General features: G+C 38.8%; 1 long non-coding RNA gene across 1 annotated transcript in view; it reads left to right on the top strand.

The window, feature by feature from the left end:
• The window catches only part of LOC141362770 (uncharacterized), a 55856-nt gene extending 41921 nt beyond the window's left edge, over positions 1 to 13935 (top strand). Inside the window, exon 4 of the long non-coding RNA XR_012368347.1 lies at positions 13533 to 13935. This is a non-coding gene — a long non-coding RNA (uncharacterized lncRNA). The remainder of the gene's footprint in view (positions 1 to 13532) is intronic.

Below are 13935 nucleotides of genomic sequence, written 5' to 3'. Positions count from 1 at the left end.
CCCCAAAATTTCCCATTGACTTATAATGGGACAGGAAACATGCCCATATAAGGGAATAAAAGCGTCCCAGATGGAATATCTTCACTTTTGAGTGTCGTAGAGACATGGGGGTGGGTTTATTTTACTCAGTCATCCAATTAGTCTCTTAGGCTCGCCCCAGAGCTATTAAGCCACGCCCCTAGCAACAATTTTGGGTACCCTAGCAACATCTCCCATAGACTACCATTATAAAAAGCCCAGATGGATATCTTTACACCAGAGTGTCATAGAGACATAGGGGTGGGCTCATTTTACTCAGGCATCCAATCAGTTCTTATTGAGGTATTAAGCCACGCCCCTAGCAACCAAATATGAGCACCCTAGCAACATAATAAACAAAGCCTTATATCTCTGGATCTGAACATCATAGAGACATGGGGGTTGGGTCTTTGGGTCATGTTAGCTTCATGCTAGCTTCATGCTAAGTCATACTAGCTTCATGCTAGCTTCATGCTAGCTTTATGCTAATTTCATAATGTATCTTGCTAACTTTATGCTAAATCATGCTAGCTTCATGTTAATTCTTATTAGCTTCACGCTAAATAGTGCTAGCATCATGCTAATCATGTTAGCGTCATGCTAATCATGCTAGCTTCACGTTAAATCATGCTAGCTTTATGCTAATCATGCTAACCTCATGTTTACTTCATGTTAATCATGCTAGCCTTATGCTAGCTTCATGCTAATCATGCTAGCATCATGCTAGCTTCATGCTAATCATGTTAACATCATGGTAGCTTCATGCTAATCATGCTAGAATCATGCTAGCTTCATGCTAATCATGCTAGAATCATGCTAGCTTCATGCTAGAATCATGCTAGCTTCATGCTAATCATGTTAGCATCATGCTAGCTTCATGCTAATCATGCTAGCATCATGCTAGCTTCATGCTAATCATGTTAACATCATGCTAGCTTCATGCTAATCATGCTAACATCATGCTAGCTTCATGCTAATCATGCTAGCATCATGCTAACGTCATGCTAATCATGCTATCATCATGCTAGCTTCATGCTAATCATGCTATCATCATGCTAGCTTCATGCTAATCATGCTAGCATCATGCTAGCTTCATGCTAATCATGCTAACATTATGTTAGCTTCATGCTAATCATGCTAGCATCATGCTAGCTTCATGCTAATCATGTTAGCATCATGGTAGCTTCATGCTAATCATGTTAGCATCATGCTAGCTTCATGCTAATCATGCTAGCATCATGGTAGCTTCATGCTAATCATGCTAGCATCATGCTAGCTTCATGCTAATCATGCTAGCATCATGGTAGCTTCATGCTAATCATGTTAGCATCATGCTAGCTTCATGCTAATCATGCTAGCATCATGCTAGCTTCATGCTAACATCATGCTAATCATGCTACCATCATGCTAGCTTCATGCTAATCATGCTAACATCATGCTAGCTTCATGCTAATCATGCTAGCATCAGGCTAGCTTCATGCTAATCATGCTAGCATCATGCTAGCTTCATGCTAATCATGCTATCATCATGCTAGCTTCATGCTAATCATGCTATCATCATGCTAGCTTCATGCTAACATCAGGCTAACTTCATGCTAATCATGCTACCTTCATACTTAAACATTCTAACAGTCAGATAGCCTACTAAACTAAACTTCTGTCAAACCATTTTAAACGTTCAAGCTACGCTTTTTCAAGCCAACATAAAGTTTGTCTTCAAACTTTAATATCTAGTTATTATGTTGGCTTTGAAAAAGCCAATATATTGTTATTGCTTTTAAACTTATTATTATTCTTCTTAGCACCCCAAAATTTCTGACACTAACTCGTCCTAGAGCTTTCAAGCTACATGCACCAAATTTTCCATGGACCTTAAGACTGGTCTGACTTAGTGTGCTATATCTTTTCTAACTGATGGGACCTTCCGAATTCCTAAACGGGGCGCTCAAACACCCCAAAACTCCCATTTACTTAACATGGAGACAAACTTTGACGGGTCCTAGCTGCGAGTGAGAAACTTGTAGAAACTTGTGGCTTACCACATTTAAGGAGGATGACAGCCTCTGTAAGAACATACATCAAAATGGGGTGTATGCTGTACCCCTGGGGTGTAAGAGGCCCCCAAAATTTCCCATTGACTTATAATGGGGCAGGAAACATGCCCATATAAGGGAATAAAAGCGTCCCAGATGGAATATCTTCACTTTAGAGTGTCGTAGAGACATGGGGGTGGGTTCATTTTACTCAGTCATCCAATTAGACTCTTAGGATCGCCCCAGACCTATTAAGCCACGCCCCTAGCAACAATTTTGGGTACCCTAGCAACATCTCCCATAGACTACCATTATAAAAAGCCCAGATGGATATCTTTACACCAGAGTGTCATAGAGACATAGGGGTGGGCTCATTTTACTCAGGCATCCAATCAGTCTTAATAGGATTCTTATTGAGGTATTAAGCCACGCCCCTAGCAACCAAATATGAGCACCCTAGCAACATAATAAACAAAGCCTTATATCTCTGGGTCTGAACATCATAGAGACATGGGGGTTGGGTCTTTGGGCCATGTTAGCTTCATGCTAGCTTCATGCTAAGTCATACTAGCTTCATGCTAGTTTCATGCTAGCTTTATGCTAATTTCATAATATATCTTGCTAACTTCATGCTAAATCATGCTAGCTTCATGTTAAATCTTGTTAGCTTCACGCTAAATAGTGCTAGCTTCATGCTAATCATGCTAGCATCATGCTAGCTTCATGTTAAATCATGCTAGCTTCATGCTAATCATGCTAGCATCATGCTAGCTTCATGTTAAATCATGCTAGCTTCATGCTAATCATGCTAACCTCATGCTTACTTCATGCTAATCTTGCTAGTTTCATGCTAGCTTCATGCTAATCTTGCTAACATCATGCTAGCTTCATGCTAATCATGCTAACATCATGCTAGCTTCATGCTAATCATGCTAACATCATGCTAATCATGCTAGCATCATGCTAGCTTCATGGTAATCATGCTAACATCATGTTAGCTTCATGCTAATCATGCTAGCATCATGCTAGCTTCATGTTAATCATGTTAACATCATGCTAGCTTCATGCTTATCATGTTAGCACCATGCTAGTTTCATGCTAATCATGCTAGCATCATGTTAGCCTCATGCTAATCATGCTAGCTTCATGCTAATCATGCTAGCATCATATTAGCTTCATGCTAATCATGCTAGCATCATGCTAGCTTCATGCTAATCATGCTAGTTTCATGTTAATCATGCTAGCATTATGCTAGCTTCATGCTAATCATGCTAGCATCATGCTAGCTTGATGTTAATCATGTTACCATCATGCTAGCTTGATGCTAATCATCATGCTAGCTTCATGCTAATCATGCTAGCATCATGCTAACTTCATGCTAATTATGCTAGCATCATGCTAGCTTCATGCTAATCATGCTAGCATCATGCTAGCTTCATGCTAATAATGCTAGCATCATGCTAGCTTCATGCTAATCATGCTAGCATCATGCTAGCTTCATGCTAATCATGCTAGTATCATGATAGCTTCATGCTAATCATGCTAGCATCATGTTAGCTTCATGCTAATCATGCTAGCATCATGTTAGCTTCATGCTAGTCATGCTAGCATCATGTTAGCTTCATGCTAGTCATGCTAGCATCATGTTAGCTTCATGCTAGTCATGCTAGCATCATGCTAAATCATGCTACCTTCATACTTAAACATACTAACAGCCAGATAGCCTACTAAACTAAACTTCTGTCAAACCGTTTTAAACGTTCAAGCTACGCTTTTTCAAGCCAACATAAAGTTTGTCTTCAAACTTTAATATCTAGTTATGTTGGCTTTGAAAAAGCCAATATATTGTTATTGCTATTAAACTTATATTTTATTATTATTATTCTACCCCAAATTTCTGACACTAACTCGTCCTAGGGCTTTCAAGCTACATGCACCAAATTTTCCACAGACCTTCAGACTGGTCTGACTTAGTGTGCTATATCTTTTCTAACTGATGGGACCTTCCGAATTCCTAAACGGGGGGCTCGAACACCCCAAAATTTCCATTGACTTAACATTGAGACAAACTTTGACGGGTCATAGCTGTGAGTGAGAAACTTGTAGAAACTTGTGGCTTACCACATTTAAGGTGGCTGACAGGCTCTGTAAGAACATACATCACAATGGGGTGTAAGCTGTACCCCTGGGGTGTAAGAGGCCCCCAAAATTTCCCATTGACTTATAATGGGGCAGGAAACATGCCCATATAAGGGAATAAAAGCGTCCCAGATGGAATATCTTCACTTTAGAGTGTCATAGAGACATGGAGGTGGGTTTATTTTACTCAGTCATCCAATTAGTCTCTTAGGCTCGCCCCAGAGCTATTAAGCCACGCCCCTAGCAACAATTTTGGGTACCCTAGCAACATCTCCCATAGACTACCATTATAAAAAGCCCAGATGGATATCTTTACACCAGAGTGTCATAGAGACATAGGGGTGGGCTCATTTTAATCAGGCATCCAATCAGTCTTAATAGGATTCTTATTAAGGTATTAAGCCACGCCCCTAGCAACCAAATATGAGCACCCTAGCAACATAATAAACAAAGCCTTATATCTCTGGATCTGAACATCATAGAGACATGGGGGTTGGGTCTTTGGGTCATGTTAGCTTCATGCTAGCTTCATGCTAAGTCATACTAGCTTCATGCTAGTTTCATGCTAGCTTTATGCTAATTTCATAATATATCTTGCTAACTTTATGCTAAATCATGCTAGCTTCATGTTAATTCTTATTAGCTTCACGCTAAATAGTGCTAGCTTCATGCTAATCATGTTAGCATCATGCTAATCATGCTAGCTTCACGCTAAATCATGCCAGCTTCATGCTAATCATGCTAACCTCATGTTTACTTCATGTTAATCATGCTAGCCTTATGCTAGCTTCATGCTAATCATGCTAGCATCATGCTAGCTTCATGCTAATCATGCTAGAATCATGCTAACTTCATGCTGATCATGCTAGAATCATGCTAGCTTCATGCTAATCATGTTAGCATCATGCTAGCTTCATGCTAATCATGCTATCATCATGCTAGCTTAATGCTAATCATGCTAGCATCATGCTAGCTTCATGCTAATCATGCTAACATCATGCTAGCTTCATGCTAATCATGCTAACATCATGCTAGCTTCATGCTAATCATGTTAGCATCATGCTAGCTTCATGCTAATCATGCTAGCTTCATGCTAATCATGTTAGCATCATGCTAGCTTCATGCTAATCATGCTAACATCATGCTAGCTTCATGGTAATCATGCTAACATCATGCTAACTTCATGCTAATCATGTTAGCATCATACTAGCTTCATGCTAATCATGTTAACATCATGTTAGCTTCATGCTAATCACGCTAGCATCATGCTAGTTTCATGATAATCATGTTAGCTTCATGCTAATCATGCTAGCATCATGCTAATCATGCTAACATCATGTTAGCTTCATGCTAATCATGCTAGCATCATGTTAGCTTTATGCTAGCTTCATGCTAGTCATGTTAGCTTCATGTTTACTTCATGCTAATCATGCTAGCATCATGCTAGCTTCATGCTAATCATGCTAACATCATGCTAGCTTCATGCTAATCATGCTAACATCATGCTAGCTTCATGCTAATCATGTTAGCATCATGCTAGCTTCATGCTAATCATGCTAGCTTCATGCTAATCATGCTAGCTTCATGCTAGCTTCATGCTAACATCATGCTAGCTTCATGGTAATCATGCTAACATCATGCTAGCTTCATGCTAATCATGTTAGCATCATACTAGCTTCATGCTAATCATGTTAATATCATGTTAGCTTCATGCTAATCACGCTAGCATCATGCTAGTTTCATGATAATCATGCTAGCTTCATGCTAATCATGCTAGCATCATGCTAATCATGCTAACATCATGTTAGCTTCATGCTAATCATGCTAGCATCATGTTAGCTTTATGCTAATCATGCTAGCTTCATGCTAAATCATGCTAGCTTCATGCTAGTCATGTTAGCATCATGTTTACTTCATGCTAATCATGCTAGCATCATGCTAGCTTCATGCTAATCAAGATAGCATCATGCTAACGTCATGGTAATCATGCTAGCATCATGCTACAGTCATGCTAATCATGCTAGCTTCATGCTAATCATACTAGCATCATGCTAGCTTCATGCTAATCATGCTAGCATCATGCTAGCTTCATGCTAATCATGTTAGCTTCATGCTAATCATGCTACCATCGTACTAGCTTCATGCTAATCATGCTAGCTTCATCCTAATCATGCTAACCTCATTCCAATCGTGTTGTCTTCATGATAAATCAAGCTGTATTCATTCTTATTCATGTAAACAACCAGCTAGACTAAATTGAACATCTTAACGTTACGTTTATCCTGTGAAACTAATCAGGCCACGCTTTTTCAAGCCAACATAAAGTTTGTCTTCAAACTTTAATATCTAGTTATTATTATTCTTTTTCTGTTCCAAAATTTCTGACACTAACTCGTCCTAGAGCTTTCAAGCTACATGCACCAAATTTTCCACAGACCTTCAGACTGGTCTGACTTAGTGTGCTATATCTTTTCTAACTGATGGGACCTTCCGAATTCCTAAACGGGGGGCTCGAACACCCCAAAATTCCCATTGACTTAACATGGAGACAAACTTTGATGGGTCATAGCTGTGAGTAAGAAACTTTTAGAAACTTGTGGCCTACTACATTTAAGGAGGCTGACAGGCTCTGTAAGAACATACATCACAATGGGGTGTAAGCTGTACCCCTGGGGTGTAAGAGGCCCCCAAAATTTCCCATTGACTTATAATGGGGCAGGAAACATGCCCATATAAGGGAATAAAAACTTCCCAGATGGAATATCTTCACTTTAGAGTGTCGTAGAGACATGGGGGTGGGCTCATTTTACTCAGTCATCCAATTAGTCTCTTAGGATCACCCCAGAGCTATTAAGCCACGCCCCTAGCAACAATTTTGGGTACCCTAGCAACATGTCCCATAGACTACCATTATAAAAAGCCCAAATGGATATCTTTACACCAGAGTGTCATAGAGACATAGGGGTGGGCTCATTTTACTCAGGCATCCAATCAGTCTTAATAGAATTCTTATTGAGGTATTAAGCCACGCCCCTAGCAACCAAATATGAGCACCCTAGCAACATAACAAACAAAGCCTTATATCTCTGGATCTGAACATCATAGAGACATGGGGGTTGGGTCTTTGGGTCATGTTAGCTTCATGCTAGCTTCATGCTAAGTCATACTAGCTTCATGCTAGTTTCAAGCTAGCTTTATGCTAATTTCATAATATATCTTGCTAACTTCATGCTAAATCATGTTACCTTCATGTTAAATCTTGTTAGCTTCACGTTAAATGGTGCTAGCTTCATGCTAATCATGTTAGCATCATGCTAATCATGCTAGCTTTACGTTAAATCATGCTAATCATTTTAACATCATGCTAGCTTCATGCTAATCATGCTAGCATTATGCTAGCTTCATGCTAATCATGCTAGCATCATGCTAGCTTCATGCTAATCATGTTAGCATCATGCTAGCTTCATGCTAATCATGTTAGCATCATATTAGCTTCATGCTAATCATGCTAGCATCATGCTAGCTTCATGCTAATCATTCTAGCATCATGCTAGCTTCATGCTAATCATGCTAGTTTCATGCTAATCATGCTAACGTCATGCTAGCTTCATGCTAGTCATGCTAGCATCATGCTAGCTTCATGCTAATCATGTTAGCATCATGCTAGCTTCATGCTAATCATGCTAGCTTCATGCTAATCATGCTAGCTTCATGCTAATCATGCTAACATCATGCTAATCATGTTAGCATCATGCTAGCTTCATGCTAATCATGCTAGCTTCATGCTAGCTTCATGCTAATCATGCTAACATCATGCTAGTTTCATGCTAATCATGCTAGCATCATGTTAGCTTCATGCTAATCATGTTAGCATCATGCTAACATAATGCTAGCTTCATGCTAATCATGTTAGCATCATGCTAGCTTCATGCTAATCATGTTAGCATCATGCTAGCTTCATGCTAATCATGCTAGCTTCATGCTAATCATGCTAGCTTCATGCTAATCATGCTAACATCATGCTAATCATGTTAGCATCATGCTAGCTTCATGCTAATCATGCTAGCTTCATGCTAGCTTCATGCTAATCATGCTAACATCATGCTAGTTTCATGCTAATCATGCTAGCATCATGCTAGCTTCATGCTAATCATGTTAGCATCATGCTAACATAATGCTAGCTTCATGCTAATCATGTTAGCATCATGCTAGCTTCATGCTAATCATGTTAGCATCATGTTAGCTTCATGCTAATCATGTTAGCATCATGCTAGCTTCATGCTAATCATGTTAGCATCATGTTAGCTTCATGCTAATCATGTTAGCATCATGCTAGCTTCATGCTAATCATGTTAGCATCATGTTAGCTTCATGCTAATCATGCTAGCATCATGCTAGCTTCATGGTAATCATTCTAGCATCATGCTAGCTTCATGTTAATCATGCTAGTTTCATGCTAACGTCATGCTAGCTACATGCTAGTCATGCTAACTTCATGTTAGCTTCATGCTAGTCATGCTAGCATCATGCTAGCTTCATGCTAATCATGTTACCATCATGCTAGCTTCATGTTAATCATGCTAGCTTCATGCTAATCATGCTAATCATGTTAACATCATGCTAGCTTCGTGGTAATCATGCTAGCTTCATGCTAATCATGCTAGCTTCATGCTAGCTTCATGCTAATCATGCTAGCTTCATGCTAGCATCATGCTAGCTTCATGCTAATCATGCTAGCTTCATGCTAATCATGCTAGCATCATGCTAGCTTCATGCTAATCATGCTAGCATCATGCTAGCTTCATGCTAATCATGCTAGCATCATGCTAGCTTCATGCTAATCATGCTAGCATCATGTTAGCTTCATGCTAGCATCATGCTAATCATGCTAGCATCATGCCAGCTTCATGCTTATCATGTTAGCATCATGCTAAATCATGCTACCTTCATACTTAAACATTCTAACAGCCAGATAGCCTACTAAACTAAACTTCTGTCAAACCGTTTTAAACGTTCAAGCTACGCTTTTTCAAGCCAACATAAAGTTTGTCTTCAAACTTTAATATCTAGTTATTATTCTTTCTTCTCCTCCCAAAATTTCTGACACTAACTCGTCCTAGAGCTTTCAAGCTACATGCACCAAATTTTCCACAGACCTTCAGACTGGTCTGACTTAGTGTGCTATATCTTTTCTAACTGATGGGACCTTCCGAATTCCTAAACGGGGCGCTCGAACACCCCAAAATTCCCATTGACTTAACATGGAGACAAACTTTGACGGGTCATAGCTGCGAGTGAGAAACTGGTAGAAACTTGTGGCTTACCACATTTAAGGAGGCTGACAGGCTCTGTAAGAACATACATTAAAATGGGGTGTAAGCTGTACCCCTGGGGTGTAAGAGGCCCCCAAAATTTCCCATTGACTTATAATGGGGCAGGAAACATGCCCATATAAGGGAATAAAAGCGTCCCAGATGGAATATCTTCACTTTAGAGTGTCGTAGAGATATGGGGGTGGGCTCATTTTACTCAGTCATCCAATTAGTCTTTTAGGCTCGCCCCAGAGCCTTATATCTTTGGATCTGAACATCATAGAGACATGGGGGTTGGGTCTTTGGGTCATGTTAGCTTCATGCTAGCTCCATGCTAAGTCATACTAGCTTCATGCTAGTTTCATGCTAGCTTTATGCTAATTTCATATTGTAGCTTGCTAAGTTCATGCTAAATCATGCTAGCTTCATGTTAAATCTTGTTAGCTTCACGTTAAATAGTGCTAGCTTCATGCTAGCATCATGCTAATCATGCTAACTTCACGTTAAATCATGTTAGCTTCATGCTAATCATGCTAACTTCATGTTTACTTCATGCTAATCATGCTAGCCTCATGCTAGCTTCATGGTAATCATGCTAGCATCATGCTAGCTTCATGCTAATCATGCTAACAACATGGTAGCTTCATGCTAATCATGATAGAATCATGCTAGCTTCATGCTAATCATGTTAAAATCATGCTAGCTTCATGCTAATCATGCTAGAATCATGCTAGCTTCATGTTAATCATGCTAAAATCATGCTAGCTTCATGCTAATCATGCTAGCTTCATGCTAATCATGCTAGCATCATGCTAGCTTCATGCTAATCATGCTAGCATCGTGCTTGCTTCATGCTAATCATGCTAGCATCATGCTAGCTTCATGCTAATCATCATGCTAGCTTCATGCTAATTATGCTAGCATCATCCTAACTTCATGCTAATCATGCTAGCATCATGCTAGCTTCATGCTAATCATGCTAGCATCATGCTAGCTTCATGCTAATCATGCTAGCATCATGCTAGCTTCCTGCTAATCATGCTAGCATCATGCTAGCTTCATGCTAATCATGCTATCATCATGCTAGCTTCATGCTAATTATGCTAGCATCATGTTTGCTTCATGCTAATCATGTTAACATCATGCTAGCTTCATGCTAATCATGCTAGCTTCATGCTAATCATGCTAGCATCATGCTAGCCTCCTGCTAATCATGGTAGCATCATGCTAGCTTCATGCTAGCTTCATGCTAATCATGCTAGCATCATGCTATCTTCATGCTAATCATGCTAACATCATGCTATCTTCATGCTAATCATGCTAGCTTCATGCTAGCATCATGCTAATCATGCTATCATTATGCTAGCTTCATGCTAATCATGCTAGCATCATGCTAGCTTTATGCTAATCATGCTAACATCATGCTAGCTTCATGCTAATCATGCTAACATCATGTTAGCTTCATGCTAATCATGCTAGTTTCATGCTAGCTTCATGCTAATCATGCTAACATCATGCTAGCTTCATGCTAATCATGCTAGAATAATGCTAGTTTCATGCTAGCTTCATGCTAATCTTGTTAACATCATGCTAGCTACATGCTAATCATGCTAGCATCATGCTAATCATGCTAGAATCATGTTAGCTTCATGTTAATCATGTTAGAATCATGCTAGCTTCATGCTAATCATGCTAGAATCATGCTAGTGTTATGCTAGCTTCATGCTAATCATGCTAACATCATGCTAGCTTCATGCTAATCATGTTAACATCATGCTAGCTTCATGCTAATCATGCTAACATCATGTTAGCTTCATGCTAATCATGCTATCATCATGCTAGCTTCATGCTAATCATGCTTTCATCATGCTAGCTTCATGGTAATCATGCTATCATCATGCTAACTTCATGCTAATCATGCTATCATCATGCTAGCTTCATTCTAATCATGCTAACATCATGCTAGCTTTATGCTAATCATGCTAACATCATGCTAGCTTCATGCTAATCATGCTAACATCATGTTAGCTTCATGCTAATCATGCTAGTTTCATGCTAGCTTCATGCTAATCATGCTAACATCATGCTAGCTTCATGCTAATCATGCTAGAATAATGCTAGTTTCATGCTAGCTACATGCTTATCATGCTAGCTTCATGTTAATCATGCTAGCATCATGCTAGCTTCATGCTAACCATGCTAGCATCATATTAGCTTCATGCTAATCATGCTAGCATCATGCAAATCATGTTAGCATCATGCTAGCTTCATGCTAATCATGCTAGCTTCATGTTAATCATGCTAGCATCATGCTAACTTCATGCTAATCATGCTAGCATCATGCTAACTTCATGTTAACCATGCTAGCATCATGCTAGCTTCATGCTAATCATGCTAGCTTCATGTTAATCATGCTAGCATCATGCTAGCTCATGCTAATCATGCTAGCATCATGCTAGCTTCATGCTAATCATGCTAGCTTCATGCTATCATCATGCTAATCATGCTAGCATCATGCTAGCTTCATGCTAATCATGCTAGCATCATGCTAGCATCATGTTAATCATGCTAACATCATTCTAGCTTCATGCTAATCATGCTAGCATCATGCCAGCTTCATGCTTATCATGTTAGCATCAAGCTAAATCATGCTACCTTCATACTTAAACATTCTAACAGCCAGATAGCCTACTAAACTAAACTTCTGTCAAACCGTTTTAAACGTTCAAGCTACGCTTTTTCAAGCCAACATAAAGTTTGTCTTCAAACTTTAATATCTAGTTTTTTATTATTATTCCTCAAGATTAGCTACTATCTTTGAAGATGCCTGTATAACTGGACTCCTAGTGCCGCCTGAGGATGATGAGAAAAGTACATTACATTCACTTTACACTGAAAAAGCGTGCAGGATCATATGTTGATGAATTTCTTGTTGAAGTTGGTTATCTTACCAACAGGAGTATTTTGAATGCCCAACAAAGTAATTGTCCTGACTTTGTTTGTGTTCTTAGGAGAACACAAAAGATATTCAGCAGACTGAACTTATTTCACACAGCAAAAGTCAGTAGATACTGCAGTTGTCAATCTACAAATAGGACAAAAAGTCTCTGCTAAATGCCATCTTAAGTCAGTTGCTTGTTAATGTTAAAAATTATGAACCTACATAGTAGGCAAAAATCAGTATGGAAGTCAAGTAGCAGTGTTCGAATTGAAGGGGGTCTGGGGGGTCCCGGACCTGTTATAAGCCTCGAAGGACCCCCCCAAAAACCACAAAAATATAAAATAGGGGGATCCCCTGGTTTTTATTAAAATTAAAATGCAACATGAATTTAAAATTCCCATGTTGCGCTGTCACAAAGCGATATGCTACTGTCCTTTATTTGTCCCAATTTCGCAATAAACTAATTCAAATGATTTCTGTTTGAAATAAATATAAACTTGCAAGTGCGCCTCCTGCTGTTTTCTGGAGGAATTGACAGACAAGTTAATGTTTCTCTCTGCGTGTGGATTATTTTCACCTCAGTGACGGTAAGAATATTTAGTAATCTTTTGGGTTAGGTTTTTTTAATTCTTCTCAAACTATTATTTCATAACAGTCGTGAGGCTACACACTCAAATTGACAGCTGGTCCACCAAGTCAAAAGAAACACAAAATATTTTATTGGGAGAGCAGAAGAAATCACGCATAAATGATAATAAATTAGCCTAATTAGCCTAAAAATGCATTGTCTGGTTCTCAGTACTCAATGCAACTCTAACATTATTAGTCAATATTTATGCTTTCAGTTTTATCCAGATCGATTCAGATGCTGAGTCACATATAAAAGCTTTTAGATTAGAGTGGAGTGGTCAGGATGAACCAATCACAGTCAAGTTTGATGAATATTAAAGATATCATTTAGCAGAAGGTTTTGGCTTGAATTTTCATTTGTAAAATGAAAAATCTTTGTCAATCTGTCTGTAATTCTTTGTAAAATGAAAATACAGGAAAAACGGATGATTAGTGTATGGAATGAAATGTATACTGTAGTTTCAGTTTCTCCAATCGGATGGCATTGGTCAGTCCACTTCTGCAGACTGCAGTCGACCCAGCCCAGAAGATCTTGTTTCTACAACAACAGAGATCACTTCAGAGGAGACTTACAGGACACAAAAGAATATATGAAAATCGGAAAAAGACAAAAGATTTTTTAATGAAAACTGAATTGAATGGATTACTGGATTATTGCACATTAATTATTAATATTGAGGCTTATGAGATTTAAAATGACAAAGATGAAGATTCTTCTGTGTTTCTTCATGTCGGTACATGTGATCGTCTCTAACTCAAATGGTATGTATATTACAAATAAACACATAATGGATTCATTACTTGTTGTCCCTCAAATTGAAGATTTTTGTGTATTTAAAATTTTGCACCTGAAAAACATTGT

This window comes from Misgurnus anguillicaudatus, unplaced genomic scaffold (assembly GCF_027580225.2).
Source record: "Misgurnus anguillicaudatus unplaced genomic scaffold, ASM2758022v2 HiC_scaffold_29, whole genome shotgun sequence".
Lineage (NCBI taxonomy): Eukaryota > Metazoa > Chordata > Actinopteri > Cypriniformes > Cobitidae > Misgurnus > Misgurnus anguillicaudatus.
This window is presented reverse-complemented; position numbering and strand designations above follow the sequence as displayed.